Here is a 17778-nt window from a genome sequence, read left to right as displayed (position 1 = left end):
TGAACATATGCATACATATATACATGAACATATGTGCATGTATACTACACACACACTTGTAAGAGATGAGAACATTTATTTTCTTCCATTTTTGAGATTAGAAGCTCAGCAAATATCAGCTTAGACTTTGGATCTTCTTCATCTTTGTACAACCAGAGGCTGTTTCTGTGCTCGGTGTACAGCAGGCATTCAGTAAATGCTTCTTTTTTTTTTTCCTTTTTTTATTGTTTTATTGCACTATACATTTTTCTCTGCTCCCGTCCCTACTTCTCTCCCCTTCTACCCTCTCCTGTGACTCCCATGCTCCCAATTTACTCAGGAGATCTTCTTTTTCTCCTTTATATTTAGATCCATGTATTCTCTCTTAGGGTCCTCTTCATTGTCTAGTTTCTCTGGGGTTATGGTCTGTAGGCTGGTTTTTCTTTGTTTTGTGTTTAAAAGCCACTTATGAGTGAGTACATATGATATTTGTCTTTCTGTGTCTGGGTTACCTCACTCAATATGATCCATCCATTTGACCACAAATTTCAAGATGTCATTATTTTTTACTGCTGAGTAGTACTCCATTGTGTAAATGTACCACATTTTCTTTATCCATTCTTTGGTTGAGGGGCATCAAGGTTGTTTCTGCGTTCTGACTATTACAAATAATGCTGCTATGAACATAGTTGAGGACATGTTCTTGTGGTATGAATGAGTTTCCTTTGGGCATATACTCCAAAATTGCAATGCTGGGTCTTCAGATAGATTGTTTCCGAATTTTCTGAGAAATCACCATATTGATTTCCAAAGAAGCTGTACCAGTTTGCACTCCCACCAGCAATGGAGGAATGTTCCCCTTTCCCAACAATCTCTCCAGCATTAGTTGTCATTAGTGTTTTTGATCTTGGCCTTTCTTATAGGTGTAAGATGGAATCTCAGAGCTGTTTTGAATTGCATTTCTCTGACGGCTAAGGATGTTGAGCAATTCCTTAGGTGTCTTCCAGTCATTTAAGATTTGTCTATTGAGAGTTCTCTGTTTAGGTCTGTATCTCATTTTTTAAATTGGATTGCTTGTTCTTTTGATATCAATGGAATTAAATCAAAGACCTGGATATCAATCCACACACCTACGAACACTTGATTGTTGACAAAGAAGCTAAAAATATAAAATGGGGAAAAAAAGCATATCTAACAAATGCTGCTGGTATAACTGAATATCAACAAGTATAAGAATGAAATATCTATCATCATGCACAAAACTCAAGTCCAAGTGGATCAAAAACCTCAACATAAAACCAACCACACTGAACCTCATAGAAGAGAAAGTGGGAAGTACACTTGAACGCATTGGCAAAGGAGACCACTTCCTAAATATAACCCCAGAAGCACAGACACTGAGAGCAATATTTAATAAATAGGACCTCCTGAAACTGAAAAGTTTCTGTACAGCAAAGGACATGGTCAACAAGACAAAACGATAGCCTACAGAATGAGAAAAGATCTTCACCAATTCCACATTGTACAGAGGCCTGATCTTTAAAATATACAAAGAACTCAAGAAACTTGACAGCAAATGCTTCTTGAATGGATGACTAATCCTGCTCTCAGGGAACTCCTGGGATAGTGGCACAGGTAAACATGTGTAGGTTTTAAAAGTTGCCTGAGGGGATGGGATTCTGAATGGAATATGGAGCAAAGTGGCAACCCAAGAGGCAGAAAGTTCCTGTCTATGATTCATTCTTTCCCTGCTGAATCTAGTTTTAACTTTAACCCTATCATCTCTCACCTGGACAGGACCCTCTTCTGTCTTCTATCAAAGATGTTAGAGGAGAAATATGGGAAGATGCTGGTTTTTACACAGGCAGGGAGGGTCCAGATTCAGTGTCTGACATCCTGCCCTTACATTTATACCAACCACTCAACACCCTGGGAGACTGTCTACCTGATCACAATTACAAATGCCCCCTATCCAGTTCCTCCCAAATTCTACTTATTTTTTATGCTTATCAGGTGAACTCTCTCACCTTCCTACTTCGTAGCCAGACTTTACTTTGTAGGTCTAAAATTCCTGTAGATACATTGCTACCCTGAGGACCATTGACACCGGGCATGCGTCCTTAACCTTATCTTTTGAAAAGCAACTAAGAGTATCACATTTGGACGTCACGTACTCACCCACACAAACTGGAATCACTTCATGAGAAACCACAGGAGGGGAGGCTGTGGAGAAGGAAGAGAAGTGGCTCTGTGGTTATACACCTCAGTGCAATGCTAGTCGTGACTAAAACGTACTGAACTCAATGGAATGTAAGTGGAATTCCCAAGGAGAGTCAAGGGAAAGACAGATGCAGGCTTGTGTGTTAGGCAGAAGCAAGAAAAGAGGACTGGGGACTCTCCTAAGAGTCAGAAATCGCACTGAATCACTGCATATGCTTGTTCCTTGACTTCTGTACAAAGCCAGGAAAGGGGTGAAAGGTGATTGAGAGCACACGTTATCGTGAGGTTTGTCCTAAGGACAATGGTATGAATGGATGTCTAGAGAGGGAAACGCAAACTTGGAAAAACTGGCTGAATCCATGGGAAGTAGACTTTGGTCCCCCTACCCTGTCCCTGGATGGAATGGAATCATCTTTAAATGTGTTCTACAGAACCCTAGATACTATTTTCAAGCTTATAAAAAGCATTTCTCTTGGAAAAAGAAAAGCAAAGTCAGGAGGTCTGGTTCTTATTTCTTCTCTTTCATTTGTCTGGGATGTTCTATGTAATCTCCAGTTCCCATAAGGGCTGATGCATAACCAGAACCTGGCTACTGCTCTTTATAGTCCACCACCTTCACAGAAGCAGACTACACAGATGCATAGGATCTTCTCTTCATACTGAGGACACAAAGGAAAAGAACAACAAACCACACAGTGTGATTTCTACAGGATGTTCTGACTTGAAAAGGAATTGTCTTATGTCAAAGCAAAAAAAAAGTGTGTTATGACACAGATGTACCAACTATTGTTACTCCCCAGCTTGTTCATGATTGAAACAAGAGAGACACAACTTAACTGTATTCTTATTATCATTTACAGAGATGGGCTATAATAATAGATGATGAGTTACTTATCAATTCTGTAAACAACATCTTTGGTAGAATTTCACCATTAGAAGGGTTGTTTCAAATCACTCATTTCCACAACTTGCTGATATCTCATTCTTTCTGAAATCTCCATCACCTGTCATCTAACTTCCATGTGGCACCTTCTGTGTGAATAGCTCTTCATCTTGAGAGACAATGCATTCCCTCTATGCCAGGTACAGCTACTGAGAAGACCTTAGGATCCCAGCTCACCTACCTTCCTCAATTGGACCGTTCAGTGACAGATACCACCATCCATCCAGCTGTGAGGATTAAAAATGGGAAACTCATTGTGTTGCTTCCTCATCTCTAGTCTGTCCACAAATGGCACTAGATCTATAAGCAATTTTTTTATTTTTAACAAATGTGATGATAAATATTGATTACCAGCTTGACAGGATCTAACTACTAAGGAAACCAGCCTTTGACCATGTCTGTAAGGTATTATCTTGACAGCTTAATTGACATGGGGAGACCTAACCTAAAAATAGCAGCACCATTTCTTGGGTTTGAGTCTTGGTCTGCATAGAAAGAAGAAGCAAGTGGAGCACCAGCATTAATCACTCTCTGCTTCCCGATGACAGATGAAATGTCACCATCTGCTGCCATTGCTTCCCCCTCATGAGGGGCTCCACCTAGAAAATGAGAGCCAGAATAAACCTTTTGTTCCTTAAACTGCCCATTCAGGTATTTTTAACACACCAAGACTGCTGGGCAGTGGTGGCACTCTGAGTTTGAGGCAACCTGGTCTATGGTACAAGTTCTAGGACAGCCAAGGTTACACAGAGAAATCCTGTCTTGACAAAAAAAAGCACCAAAACAAACAAACAAACAAAGAAACAAAAACCACCAACAATACAAGTAACTCATAAACAAAATTTCATAAATCTTCATCTATATCTGGCACCCTAGTATTGGCCAGCCTCATTCTCATGCCTGAACTACTACAATAATCTCCTAGTTGGAGTTCATGAATTTGTCTTTGCCTACCTTTGCCTGTGGTCTATGATATACACAAAAGAGATGCTTCAAGAAATATGGAATACACTTGAACAAAATTGTCTTTACAAGATTCATCATCACAATGATTGTATTCTAATAAAAACAAAAAGTAGATTCCATTATGATTTTTTAACAGTTAAAACATGTCAGCACATCTTAGCCCACCCACATTGGAGCCCTGCAATGGGATTGCCCTCCAATTTTCTGACTCTTACTCTTACTCATTAATCTCTAGTCAGTCCTAGATACCCTGCATAAAGGCCTCTGTAGTTTCTGTTGTACTTTCTCCAGGTTATGTCATAGTGGGATCCTGTCTTTCCTGTACATTACTTCACATGCCTTACTACCTTAAGAAAGGTCTTCCTGACCTCCTCGCCTACCTCCAGAGAGCGTATCATTTTTCTTTTCTTTTATTTATTTCTACTAGGTATTTATTGCTGAATACAAGTTCTAAGAGTTTCAGTGTTTTCTTTTATTTAATGTCTGCAATTCTAGTGTCTAAAAAAAAAACTCAATAAAATTATGTTGCCAAAATAACAACAACAAAAAAACCAAATGGAGCTCCTCTTTATTTTTTTTCTCACAAAAATGTTCTGTTACTAAAAGATATTTTCTTATCTCTAGATCAATCTCTTCCCAGAATAAACCACCCCTTTCTATCCTGGTTTTTCCATAAAACACTTCCATCCTGCTCTCCCATTTGTTCTCATGAGCAAAGCATCATGAAAAACGCATAAAGTATTGAGCTGGGAGCACCCCAACAATAGTGCTTTGAAGAGATGCCCTAATTGCTTTGATCCTTAAGCTGTTCTTGTTTTCAGTTTTCTCAGAAGTTGGGTTATTTTCATCCTATTTCCTAAGCAACCCATATATTTTTGTATATGAAGTACTTCCATATACTGAAAATTTTGATTTAGCTTTGCAGCTGTCTTGTAACAGTACGGATATTAAGAGAGAATATTCTGGAGTTGGCCTGTAAGGTTTGTCATCTTTGGCTCACAGCACACATTTGTAGTCCCTTGTTCCCATTTTTTTGAGTAATAGGGAATAGCAAATTAACTAAATTAAATTATAATTATATAGATTCATCATCAAATATTAGAAACTTTGGGACTAAATGAGGAATATGATGGAAAAAAACGAGACCCCAGAAAGTTGAGCCCAAGCTCTTGGGGTACCAGAGCAGTATGATAATGTCCTTATATCAGCACAGTGAAGGTATTAATGCTCTATTATTTTATCCTTGTCATATTCCACCCATGATTCAAATTCCTGGAAGAAGTAATTCTGTAAGCTTGCTTTGCTGCAGCATGGAGAACTTATCAATGCTAACACCAGTAATGAAAATGACTTCTATTGCAGCAGTCATTAGCTATCAATTTCATAGCTGCTCAGTAAAAATGGGGTCCCATAAATCCCTCCCCATCCATGATGGGATATTGGTGGGCCCTATCTTGTAACATTACTGTGTGTGCAGATCACAACAGCTGCTTGGAGCCCATGGAGGCAATGATCATGCCATGTTCAGAAGACAGCATTTCACAACACTCCCCTGGCCAATTCATGAATCTGTGTCTCAGATAACACATCTAATTGGCACTAATACATACCCAAAGTCACCCAGTCATGTCTGATGGGACCTAATGAGGTTTGTCAGATCTTGGTATGGGGTTTTATTTTATAACAAGAGTTGTATTGCTAGCACACTTAAAGTATAAACTAAGATTACAAGAGAAATGCAGGCACTTCCTTTCCAACAGTGAAGCACAACACCAAAGAAAGGCATTGTGTTGCTTTCTATCTAAGTGTCAATGGTTGTCAACAAGACAGGGTAGTGTCCATCTTCTTGTCTTCTGGCAAAACAAGACAGGCTTCGGATCACTAGGAGAGATAACGCTGCATCACTTCCTAAAGCAGGCAGATTTAAGGACTTTAGAGAAAGGGGGTTTCCCATTAGCATCAGTCTTCTTGATAGGTTCAAGGAACTGAGATTTTAAATAGACATTTTTCCAGTGTGTGAGCCAGTGTGCATATGTTCCCCATCCTGTAAGTTTGACCTTGGTTAGCTTCAAAAGCAATAGCCAGCAGTATTTCAGAGCAAATATAATTTACATTATCTGATCGTCAACAACTTGGTATCTGTACTTAACATAGTCATGGTCTCAGCAAGAGCTATGATATTAGATTTATATGAAGATTTCTGGTTAAGGACTTGGAGTAATATTATTTATATAATTCCAGCCTTTTATGAAGAAACCATGCAAACGCTGATACTCTGTGAAGCATGCATGGGTGATGCATGCCTTCACCCTTTCACAAGTTTACACACCTGCCTCCTTAGTGCAGAGATTCTTTGCATTCCAATTTGATGCACTTCACTATATTAAAACAAAACAAATATGCTTTAGCATACTAAAATATTCAGGATGTGTATTTAAAATCATGGGTACTGTACCTAGGACCACTGCTTGGTATTGTGGGTTTCACTGAAAATGTTTATTTCTTCTGACACCATAAATGTTTATGTCATTCCCAGCAATATTTCATACTGATATTCATTATATATTTTTGTCTTCAAGGAGAGTAAATGCCTTTCTTGTTGTGTCGAAAAACAAAGCTCTCTGAAGTTACCAAAGTTATCAGGTGATGTTTGGTCTTCCAGTCTCAAGTGTCTTTGAATCAGGCAATGTGGCCTTGGAGAAGCAATTAAAGATGATTGTGTCCCCAACGTTCCCTTGCTCCTCACAGGAAAATGATCACAGCCATAAGTGGCTTTTAACAGACTAGGGCAGAGTGAGAGGCCGAGTGCAGGAATGGGAGCTCCAAGCAAAGGCTGACCATAGCAGACATTTCTCCCATCTCCAAGCATTCCCCATTCCAGAGGTCTGATCAAGCTAGATTCTTTGCAATTCTTAAACATTCGCCAGGACCTCTGGTTTCCATCCTCCTTGAGATAAGAAATGTAAATGTGTGACAAGAGTCGTTTTTTAGGATAGAGCACACACATACTACAGCGCAGAACTCGGGAGGCCCATGAAGTCTGCTGAGCCATGGGAAAGAGTTTTGTGAAGTAAACCATGGCCTTCGGGAGAATGAAGTTCATTCTGTAAAGAGACAAGTCCACCCTAGTCTCTCCTTAGGCACAGAAACTGCTCTAGATCTTCTCAGCTCTTTTTATGTTCTCACTTCTAACTAACAAATGTAAACCTGATGATATGTCTTCCTTTTGCATTTGTTGCTTGTTCTTCGAGGAATTCTGACCTCACAAGGCATGCTTGTGATGTTGGATCAAGATTTTTTTTTTTTTTTGTTATCCAGGCAATGTTTTTAATTCCCCTCTATACTACTTTAAAAAAAAAAAAAAAAAAAAAAAAAAAAAAAAAAAAAACACCTTAGAGCCAGGTTCTATTATTTCATCTTTCTCTTCTGAATTTACAAGGCAGATGGCTATTTTGGAAGATGCTCCTCTTTCCCCATTCTCATTAAAGTTAAGAGGTAATCAGAACCTATACATAGTTCCCCTGGAAGACAAGATTCAACTGAATCCTGAGAATGAAATATAGGTGAAATGGGGTAGGCAATTAAAATAGAGTATACTTGTAGCATCAGGCCACAGTATTTGGAAAGTTCATCAAGACTGGGATTTAATGACAAGGAATGATGAGGTGAAGGAGAGCACAGGCTGCAGACTTCCACAGTGGCAGGAGGCCGTATTTCAAAATGCATTTAAGCTTGGCATAACTTATGGGCTTGTGGCTGATCTCAAAACGCTGCTAACAGCCCGTAGGTCAGAAACCGCTCTTATCTCAGGGCCTGTTTTGTATCACCCCCCTGGATTCACTTTTCCATTCTGTCCATGATCTTCAGAGCCCTGGGCTGGACTGGAGAATGTCACATGTGTTATAACAAATGACTGTCTGTGGATGGAGGCAGATGCAAAGAGCATATCATTGCCGGAAAGACCTTCTTTTGCATATCTTGTTTCATAGCATGTGTGGGAAAGTGATCTTTTGGTTCTGTTGTAAAGGATTAGTAAACATTGATCACTGTGTGTCTGGACGCAGAGCACAGCCCACTACCATTAAATCCATGCTTATTACTTGCTAAATTGTCTCCTATCCTCAAGCTAAGGTTGAAGAAAGATAAATGCTACAGTTTCTATCTACAAGCTCCCCCCCCCCCCACCCCCAGCATATATATTTAAAGTTCAGTTCCTGGCCTGGTGCTATTGGGAGATGGTAGAAACCTAAGAGAGAAATCTCGTGGCAGGACTTCTGGGCACCCTTGAGGGGAATAGTATACCTTAGTTCTTACTTTTCATCTTTATTTTTACTTCCTGGATGCGATAAGGTGAGTATCTTGCTCCACCACGATAAGGTGAGTATCTTGATCCACCACATAGCCCTGGACCTTATCATGGGCCCCAAGGTAGCCACAGTTAGGAGCCTCTCAAAACTGAGCCAATACAGATACTTTCTCTTCTCAAGCAGATTACTTCAGATAGAGTGATAGAGTGAAGGAAAGCTAATTAACACAAGGGAACTAACTACCCCAAGAAAGGATCAGAGAAGAGGAAGATTCTTGCGGAAAGCAAATGGATAAAGAAGACACAGACATTTCAAACTATTTTGCCCAAGAATCCTTTGGGAGGCCTGTAGTAATAAGAGCGACTGGGCTGTGTCCCCGGCACCCGGCCGCCCGCATGGCTTATGCCCCAAAATAATTACATGGAAACTGTATTCTTTTGAACACTGCCTGGCCCATTAGTTCCAGCCTCTTATTGGATAGCTCTTACATAGTGATCTAACCCATTTCTAATATTCTGTGTAGTACCATGAGCTGGCTTACCAGGAAAGATCTTAACCTGCGTCTGTCTGGAGTGGGAGAATCATGGCGACTCCCGACTCGGCTTCTTTCTCCCAGCATTCTGTTCTGTTTATTCCACCCACCTAAGGGCTGGCCTATAAATGGGCCAAGGCAGTTTCTTTATTAGTTAACCAATGAAAGCAACAGATAGATACAAGACCCACCTCCATCAGAGGCCTGAAATCTTAGACTTTAGCATTTTGGACCTTAGCATTCTCAACTCTGATACCCTATATCCTGGCATCCTTGATTCTGGCATCCCAGACCTAACATCCTATACTATGATACCTTAGACCCCGGTATCTTAATAACAGTATCCCAAACCCAAGTACCATAGTCTCAAATGCCATGGACCTCTAATATCCTGACATCTTAAATCCTAGCTTCCTACACACAGATACCTTAGATTCTGGCAACCCTAGACCCTAGCATCCTACCTTAGATCCTGATACCTTAGATTTCCAGCATTCTGGATCTTGATACCTTAATCCTGACCTCTAGACCCTATCATCTCAAACCCTAGTATCCTAGAACTCTGTACATAAATACTTTAGGTAATGGTATTCTAGACTCCATAATCCTGCACACAAATTCCTTAGACCTTATTCTCTAGACTTCAAGCACCCTAGACACAGCATCCTGCATCCTGACATCTTAACCCTGACGCCCTAGACCTCAGTATCCTAGACCCTGGCATCCTAGACCCCAATCCCTAGGTTCTGACATCCTAGACCTTGACTTTCTAGACCCTGGTGCTTTGGATCTCAACATGGATAACATGATTCTCTAGAAATCATGAAGCGTCTCTGTTCTTTTCTCAAGCTTCTAGATGGTTTGGTAGCAGGTGCCCTTCACTGTCATTATCCCAGAAGTTCTGGCTTTGAAGGTACTTGAAAAATGGTTAAATTTCTTTATTTCATCCATCCTTTTTTCTTCTCCTACAAAACTGTTAATATGATATATCCTGGAATGTGGGCTGGTGTCAGTCAAACATTATACTAGTGGATATGCTTCAGCATGACAGATCACAAGTATGATTAACACCTCCCACTGTAATATTTTAAAAGCATCATAAAGAAATTCTACATTGACTTAATTCTCAAACAAAGACCTCAATGTTTAAGGAAATTACAATGTTTATAGGAAATGGTATCGTAGGACCAAGCCAATAAAAGATATTCAAGGACTGTAAGCAAAAAGCCAGTGAGAAAGGAGATCATTGAATTATTTATGTGAGAGATGATATCAAATTAGGGGAGGTATTGAACCCTCGAGGCTCTAGAAGGAAAGGAGCTGAGATGTTCTTACGCATACAGAACCAAACAACCCCCACATCAAAGAGTTGGTTCTTCATCTGCAAGATGGCTTCCTGTCAAGGCAGAGAAAGGCCCAAGGAACCATGTTGATGAGAGCAATAACTTGTGTATCAAATTCTTGACCCTGACCCAGGCCACTTTGGAGCCTGAAGCCTAATGACTAAGACCAAGGAGAGCTCTGTTGAGCAGGTTTCAGGTTGACCAAGGCCACCCAGCAACGAACTTTGTATATGGGGTCAGACAAAGCCCATAGCTTGCAGCTGTGGCAAAAGCCTCGGTGACAGAATTATTGATGGACGCCCTATGTTCTGATTTGGTAGAAGTCAGGTGACAACAAATGCACACAGGACGAAGAGGCTAATGCTGGGGTAGTCACGTGACACTGGGCTTGTTAAAAGAAAACAGAAAGAACTCGCTCAAAGATCAGTTAAATGGGTATGTTAAGATTTCTACTCTTGTCTGGACGAGGTTCAGCAACCCTGAATTATTTATAATAGTTTCTTGCTTATTACACTTTCTTTCATTTAGACCTTGGAAAATACTACAAAGATTAATTTCATGGTTGCAACTGACAAATACACTCCATAATTAATTTAAAGCTTAACATGACCTGATGTTGTTTTTTTAAAATCTAACTGATGAGACTCCCGAATTTACAGGAACTTACATTACCCCTTCATCAGCATGTCTATGGGGAAGATGCTGGGCCTCTTGCCCTCACAGCTACAACCTATTCAAACATGGAAACCTCACCCCGGAGCTGCTTCTGTGGCTGTCTGCTCTGCCTTTCACCATATTTGTGATATGCACTGAGGTATCATTCTTTTTCTTTCGTTTCTGGAGGTTATTTTGGTTATTGCACCGAAAGTATCACATGGTGCCGGGATAATGAGCTGTTATTGTCCTGGCCCCATGGTGGGCTTTTGTAATTGTTCCATTAAAGCGGAAAAGGCTAAGCTGGCCATTCTTCAGTGAAAAATAGTCTCTGCTGACACTGTGGGTTAACAAGTTTGCCTTCCTGGGTTGAAATGAAAATAGGACCCTAACACACTCACTGCCCACCCACCGACTTACGGTTTAACAACAGTTGAGATAGAAACTTGAAGATTTTCAAACCGCCCCTGCCTTGGTGTATTAGGGATAATACTGTGTGAAGAGAACAGAGAGGGAAGACAAGAGCATTTGTTGCTGTGAAAATAAAAGTATAAAATACAACTGTCTTTCATCCAAGTCAAACCTTTTTCTGTCTGTTGTCATGAGCTTATTAAAACAAAAGCCTTCAAAAGCCATTGGCTAACAGGCCCATACATTTGTTTGTTTTCATTTGTTTGCTCACTTGGTCTTGCAAACCACTTTAAAGACACTTAAATATTTTGTTTGGAGATGCAGCTACTTCCTGCATTCATGAAGGAAAGAAATAAATGAAAGTGCTGTTTGTTTTTGCAGGTCCAGATGTGGACTGAAGACCATGTGAGATGGAGCGAATGATGACTGACAGTGGCTTGTGGCTCCTGTCTAGTACTGGGGACAACTGCCCCAGCCCCGGCCTCAACGTCTCTAAATAACAAGCAGCTCAGTACATGAGTGAAGTAGTTTCTTCTGGTAGGAGAAGCTATCATGACAAGGAACCACTGCTTTATCTGCAATCTTCAGGCCTTTAATAATTTACATGCTAAAAATGCTAGAAACAGCAAAAAGAAAACACTTTAGAATATTGAGAACAGCAAGAACTTTCTGTATAGTGCCCCAGTCTCATGGGAGAAGCTCCAAGAACCAGCCAATCAAATGACATGAAATGCGAAAGCATCCACATTGCAGCCAGAACAAAACTCCCAGCAGAATGAACAGACAGCCTCCAGGGCAGGCTAGAACCTTGGCCAGGTATGATGGAAATCAGGAACTTTTTGTAGACGATAGAAAGAACTGTGAAAACTAACCACCAAGGAAACAAAGCTGCCAACCAATACAGGAGTCAATGAGCTGAACAGTTCTCATAAACAAGAAATAGACATGGCCAAAATATTTTCAAAAGTGTCCAACATTTTTAGTTATTAAGTAGAAGGTAATTAAAATGACTTTCTAGCCTACTACTTCTAGTCTACTAGTAACTCCTACTTAGAATGACTATCATCAAGGAAATAATAGTGGTAAAAATTTGGGAGAAGAAGAAATTCTTATTCTCTGTTAGTAGGAATACAAACTGATGCAGCCACTATGAAAATCACTGTGGAGGATTTTTAAAATATTAAAAATAACCAGGCATGGTGGTGCATGCTTTTAATCCTAGCACTTGGGAGACAGAGGCAGATGGATCTTTGTGAGTTCAAGGCCAGCCTGGTCTACAGAGGGAGTTTCAGGACAGCCAGGGTTGTGTAGAGAAACCGTGTCTCAAGGATAAATGAGTAAGTAGATAAAGAACTGTCAAATTATTCAGCCACATCATTCTTTTGCTCAAACACCAAACTATGGCAGAGGTACTTGTATATTTATGTTTACTGCCTATATTGGGCTAGGTCATCCCACATCTATAATTAATAAAGAAAAATGCTCCACAAATTTGCCTATAGGCAGTCTGATAGAGACATTTTCTCAATTGAGAAAATTGTCTTCTTCCCAGACACCCCTAGCTTGTATCAAATGTATGGAAACCTCTTACTCTGTATGTTAACTAAAAATAATAGAAGACAAACAAAGTAACGGGAAGATGTCATTATATACTAACTTGAAACGCAGTTCAATTCTTTCCCTATTACCTCACTTGCTTCAGCTTCATGTTCTCTTTTACCTTTGAGTGAACTTTCAAAGCGAAGCTAAATGTTTGCTCTGAGAAATATAATTAGAGGTTTATTGATTTTCCTCATTTTGGTCCATTGTCCTTCTGTCTTTTGGTTATTTATAAATTTACAGACTAGTATTTATGTGTTTACAGGAAGAAATTCTATAAGACATTATTGTACAGTCCACAAAATACATAATCTCTGTCTTTTTTGTTTGTTTGTTTTGTTTTTGTTTTTCGAGACAAGGTTTCTTTGTGTAACAGTCCTAGCTTTTGTAGACCTGCCTGGCCTTGAACTCACAGAGAACCTCTTTCCTCTGCCTCCCAAGTCCTGGGACTAAAGGCATGTGTCACCACTACCAGGCTAAAAATATATAATCTCAGAATGAGTTGGTTGTTGACACATCTAAGGGAACATAACTTTTCTCTTTGAGAAATCAAAGAGGGAGGATAAAGAAACGTGAACGCAGTATATGGTGTATGATCCACATCTAATATAATATATCCTTTTACTTGCCTATTTTTCTAACAGAAAACACACTGGTGTGTGATTATAAGGTAGCATCTGCTATCACCAAGAACTCAAAGCACTCTAACCCTTACGTGACCTCATAGCAGCATCTGCTGGGACAAAAACACTTCTACTCATAGTGCTGTAATCCTTTGAGTTACCATCTAATTTCATTTTGGCTAAGTAATGTGACGGTTCTATCAAATCCAGTATACAACTCAAGCCTTCAATAACAAGCAAGAAACTATTAATTGGCTACATAGATTAAAGAGATGTTACAGCCCAATTGTAATTCTAAAACCCCTGTAGATCTGCCTAACATCATCCCCTTGTATTACTGTAGAAATTTTAGCATTTTTTTCTGACTTTAAACCCAAAGTCTTAGTAATAAAAAAAAAAAAAAAAAAAAAAAAAAAACAAAAACGGTGTCACAGTTACTGGGTACAAACACTTACTCAGATACAGATTTTTGTTCTTTCAAATCATGGAAGTTCATTGGAAATGGGATTGTGATCAAGCTTTGAACTATATTGCCAGAAGATACAATTAAAACCTTCAAAGACACAAGAAGACACACAGTACATAAGGTACAGTGAGGAGCCATAAAGAGACAGGGATTAAAATGGAATTTGCTAGGGGCTGGATAAGATAGAAATAGAGAATTCATGATAAATTTGAGTTTGAGCCTTAGAAGATAAAAAAGTTGTGGGAAAAGTCATATCTCTAGGGTTGGCTATCTCAGAACTATAATAGGACTTATAGGTAGAATTCTATTTTTTTTTCTTTCACCACTATACTAACGAGGATATAGGTAGAATTTTAAACTCCCTAGTATGCATCATCAAAGACACAAAGAGAAATAAGCAACATTCATTTTTCAAATATATTTAGTTTGATTATATATAGCTGCACTTTAACCAAATTGTTATGTAATCAACACAATGCATTATCAATTATATTCTTTTTCTAAAACAATGCCAACATTACTTTTTCCACAATAATCTTTGAATGTTGATATTTGCACTTAAAGTAAACACTATTTTCTTAATTGAAACCTTTAAAAATTTTTGACAGTGTCCATTGGGCCAATACTCTTCTGCCAAGCTATATCTTCAGGCTATGAAAATTCTTGACCTAAATTTAGAGCAGATTGATTATATCTTGAATAAGTAGATTCACATATCTACCTATGCCAACATACTTGGATGTTTTCCAAATACTGTACCTAATATAAACAACAATATAGCCTCTAATATTTGCATACATTCAAATGAAATTGGTTGATATATTTTTTAACACATATTTGACTTTAGATCAAAATTATTTCAATGTCATCTCTATCCAAATTAAATGAATTCATCATTTGTCCATTATGGCTTGTGGTAGTTTGAATGTAATTGGACCTCATAATCTTATAGGGAGTGACACTATTAGGAGGTATGGTTTCACTGGAGTGGGCATGGCCTTGTTAGAGAAGTGTGTCACTGTGGGGGATAAGTTTGGAAGTTTCCTATGCTCAGGATACTGCCCAGTGTCTCAGTCAACTTCCTGTTGCCTGCAAGGCAAGATGTAGTCAGCATCAAGTCCGCTTGCACACCACCATGCTCCCCAACATGATGGTAGTAGACGGAACCTCTGAAACTATAAGTGAGCCAACTAAATGTTTTCTTTATAAAAGTTGCTGTGGTCATGCTGTCTCTTCATAGCTATAAAAGCTTTAACTAAGACATGGCTATTAACATTACATTTTAAAGGATATACCATAAATGAAAGACAATTATAGACTTTGCAAATATCAATAAAATCATCTTTATTTTTCTTAATGTCTCCCTTGGCAATTTATCTGAGGCTAATAATTACTGTGATTAAGCTCTACACAGTGATTAATACCAAAAAATCTGTGACATCATCGTCAGTTGTTTTATAAAGTTATACCTTGCCATGAATTCATGTACCTCTCTAGTTATTAATTAAATCTTATTGCCTTTTCAACTTCTAAATTAAGTTTATTCATATAGATTATGAGATTTATCTGAGGCTAATAATTACTGTGATGAGTAAAATCCAGAAATGATCCGGTGACATTTTTGATTTTGATTATAATTTCTTTCTTTCTTTCTTTTTTGACAGCAACAAAGCAGCACTGAAGTTTTTATTCATGTGAATTGTTAAAAATGGACATCTATACCAATGTCAAATGAGGGTGGGAGAGGAAGGCAGGGTAGGCAAGGAGAAGGAATTCCCTTCTACTGGTCATAAAGCTCTAGGTTCATTCCATCATGGATTTCATAATCTCCCAGAGACACGTGGTCCTTAAAAATCGTGTACCACTTTTTAAGAATGATCTTATTCCAACGGGTGCCAATTTGGGCCACTATCAGTTTCTTTAAGTCCCCGATGGTGTCCCATTGGTATTGCACTGGACTCGGACTTTCTCTCCTAGACGATTGTTGCAAACCAACTCTATCATTGTGGCTGGACCTCTAAACCCCTCGAACTTATCGACGACACAACTCCTCTTGATTATAATTTCTAAAACATTTATTTTGTTTCAAGAAAATCTTGAGTTGGTGTGAAGTCTTTGTGAAACTCCCTGAGGACTTAACTAATGAATTGGCGAGGTACTTAAAACCACTAAAAATTAAGATTGTCTTTTTATATATGCACAGTTTCATAAATTGACAATTACTCCTAGAATTTATACATATATTTACTATTTTAAAATAATTGTATCAATGATATTTTGGAAGGCTTTTCTTTAGAGAACTGACAACAGGGTTGAGAGGTGGCTTGGTAGGTGAAGTACTTGCTGTGCCAGTGTGCACTGGAGACTGAATTCAGAGCTTACCTAATGGGCCTGCCAGGTAGCTGCTGTCGGAAAGCAGGAGAAAGAGGCAGGGAATCCTTAGAGCAAACCAGCTAGCAAGGCTGGCCAAAATGGCATGTCTTCAGTACAACAAGAGACCTTGTCTCACTACAAAGGGAGGAGAGCTATTTAAGAAGAGACTTGGCATCAACCTTAGGCCATTGCATGTACACAGTACATATATAAATATGAACCCCCTGATGTGTGCCCACATATATGCAAACGGGTATACAAGCACATACACATTCCAAAAAAGGAAATTGGATGCAAATATTTTCAATACAAATTTTACAGTGGCACAAGTCAGCAACAGGTTTCAGCCATTTCTTGCCTTAAGATAACACTACCTGGGCTGGTGAGATGGCTGAGTGCGTAAAAGCGACTGATTTGAGTTTAGCTTCTGGGATCCAGGTGGTAGAGAGATTTGACTTCTGAAAGTTATCTTTTAATGTCTACATGCTCTCAGTGGCATATAAATGTTCATACTGGTGTGTGAGTACACACATACAGGCACATACACACATACAATGTACTAAAACATTTAAAATTGCCTTAACCTTGGATATTGACCTAATTATATGGAATATCAGCTATCATGGGAGAAACTAATCTTTTCATATGTACCTGAAAATCTTTCTTAACAGTTTTAAAAGCTGAAAAATATCTAATAAGTTTAAAGTTTTGTTTGATTTGACATTTATTGTTAAACTTAAAAGTCCATTAAGACACAATATATACAGAGCACTAATCAGACAGTGTGTCTTACACAAATTATTTAAAGCTAAAAGATTTTTAACTTTTATCATGTTTTGGACCACCTCTTCTTTGATATAGGAACATGTATTATGTGAGTGACTGTTGAAGTTCTTTTTCTTTTTAATTTTTTTAATTTAATTTTATTCTTTTTTTAATTAAAATTTCCGCCTCCTCCCGTTTCCCATTTCCCTCCCCCTCCTCCCACATATTGCCCCCTCCCCCCACTCCCCTCCCCCATCCCCACTCCTCTTCTCCTCCCCCCACTCCATTCCCCCTCCCTCTAGGTACTGAAGAGCAGTCCAAATTCCCTGCCCTGCAGGAAGACCAAGGTCCTCCCACTTCTATCTAGGTCCAGGAAGGTGAGCATCCAAACAGGCTAAGCTCCCACAAAGCCAGTTCATGTATTAGGATAGAAACCTAGTGCCATTGTCCTTGGCTTCTCATCAGCCTTCATTGTCCGCCATGTTCAGAGAGTCCAGTTTCAACCCATGCTTATTCAGTCCCAGTCCAGCTGGCCTTGGTGGGCTCCCGAAGGGTGGATACGGAAGCAGCGAAATATATATCCTAATTAAGGGAGCC

At 39.1% G+C, this 17778-nt stretch overlaps 1 pseudogene; it reads right to left on the bottom strand.

Annotated features, from left to right (window-relative positions):
* Positions 1-15823: 15823 nt before the first annotated feature.
* LOC130887178 (ubiquitin-like protein 5) lies at positions 15824-16047 on the bottom strand (annotated as a pseudogene).
* Between the last annotated feature and the right edge of the window lie 1731 nt (positions 16048-17778).

This window comes from Chionomys nivalis, chromosome 1 (assembly GCF_950005125.1).
Source record: "Chionomys nivalis chromosome 1, mChiNiv1.1, whole genome shotgun sequence".
In the NCBI taxonomy this organism is placed as follows: Eukaryota; Metazoa; Chordata; class Mammalia; order Rodentia; family Cricetidae; genus Chionomys; species Chionomys nivalis.
This window is presented reverse-complemented; position numbering and strand designations above follow the sequence as displayed.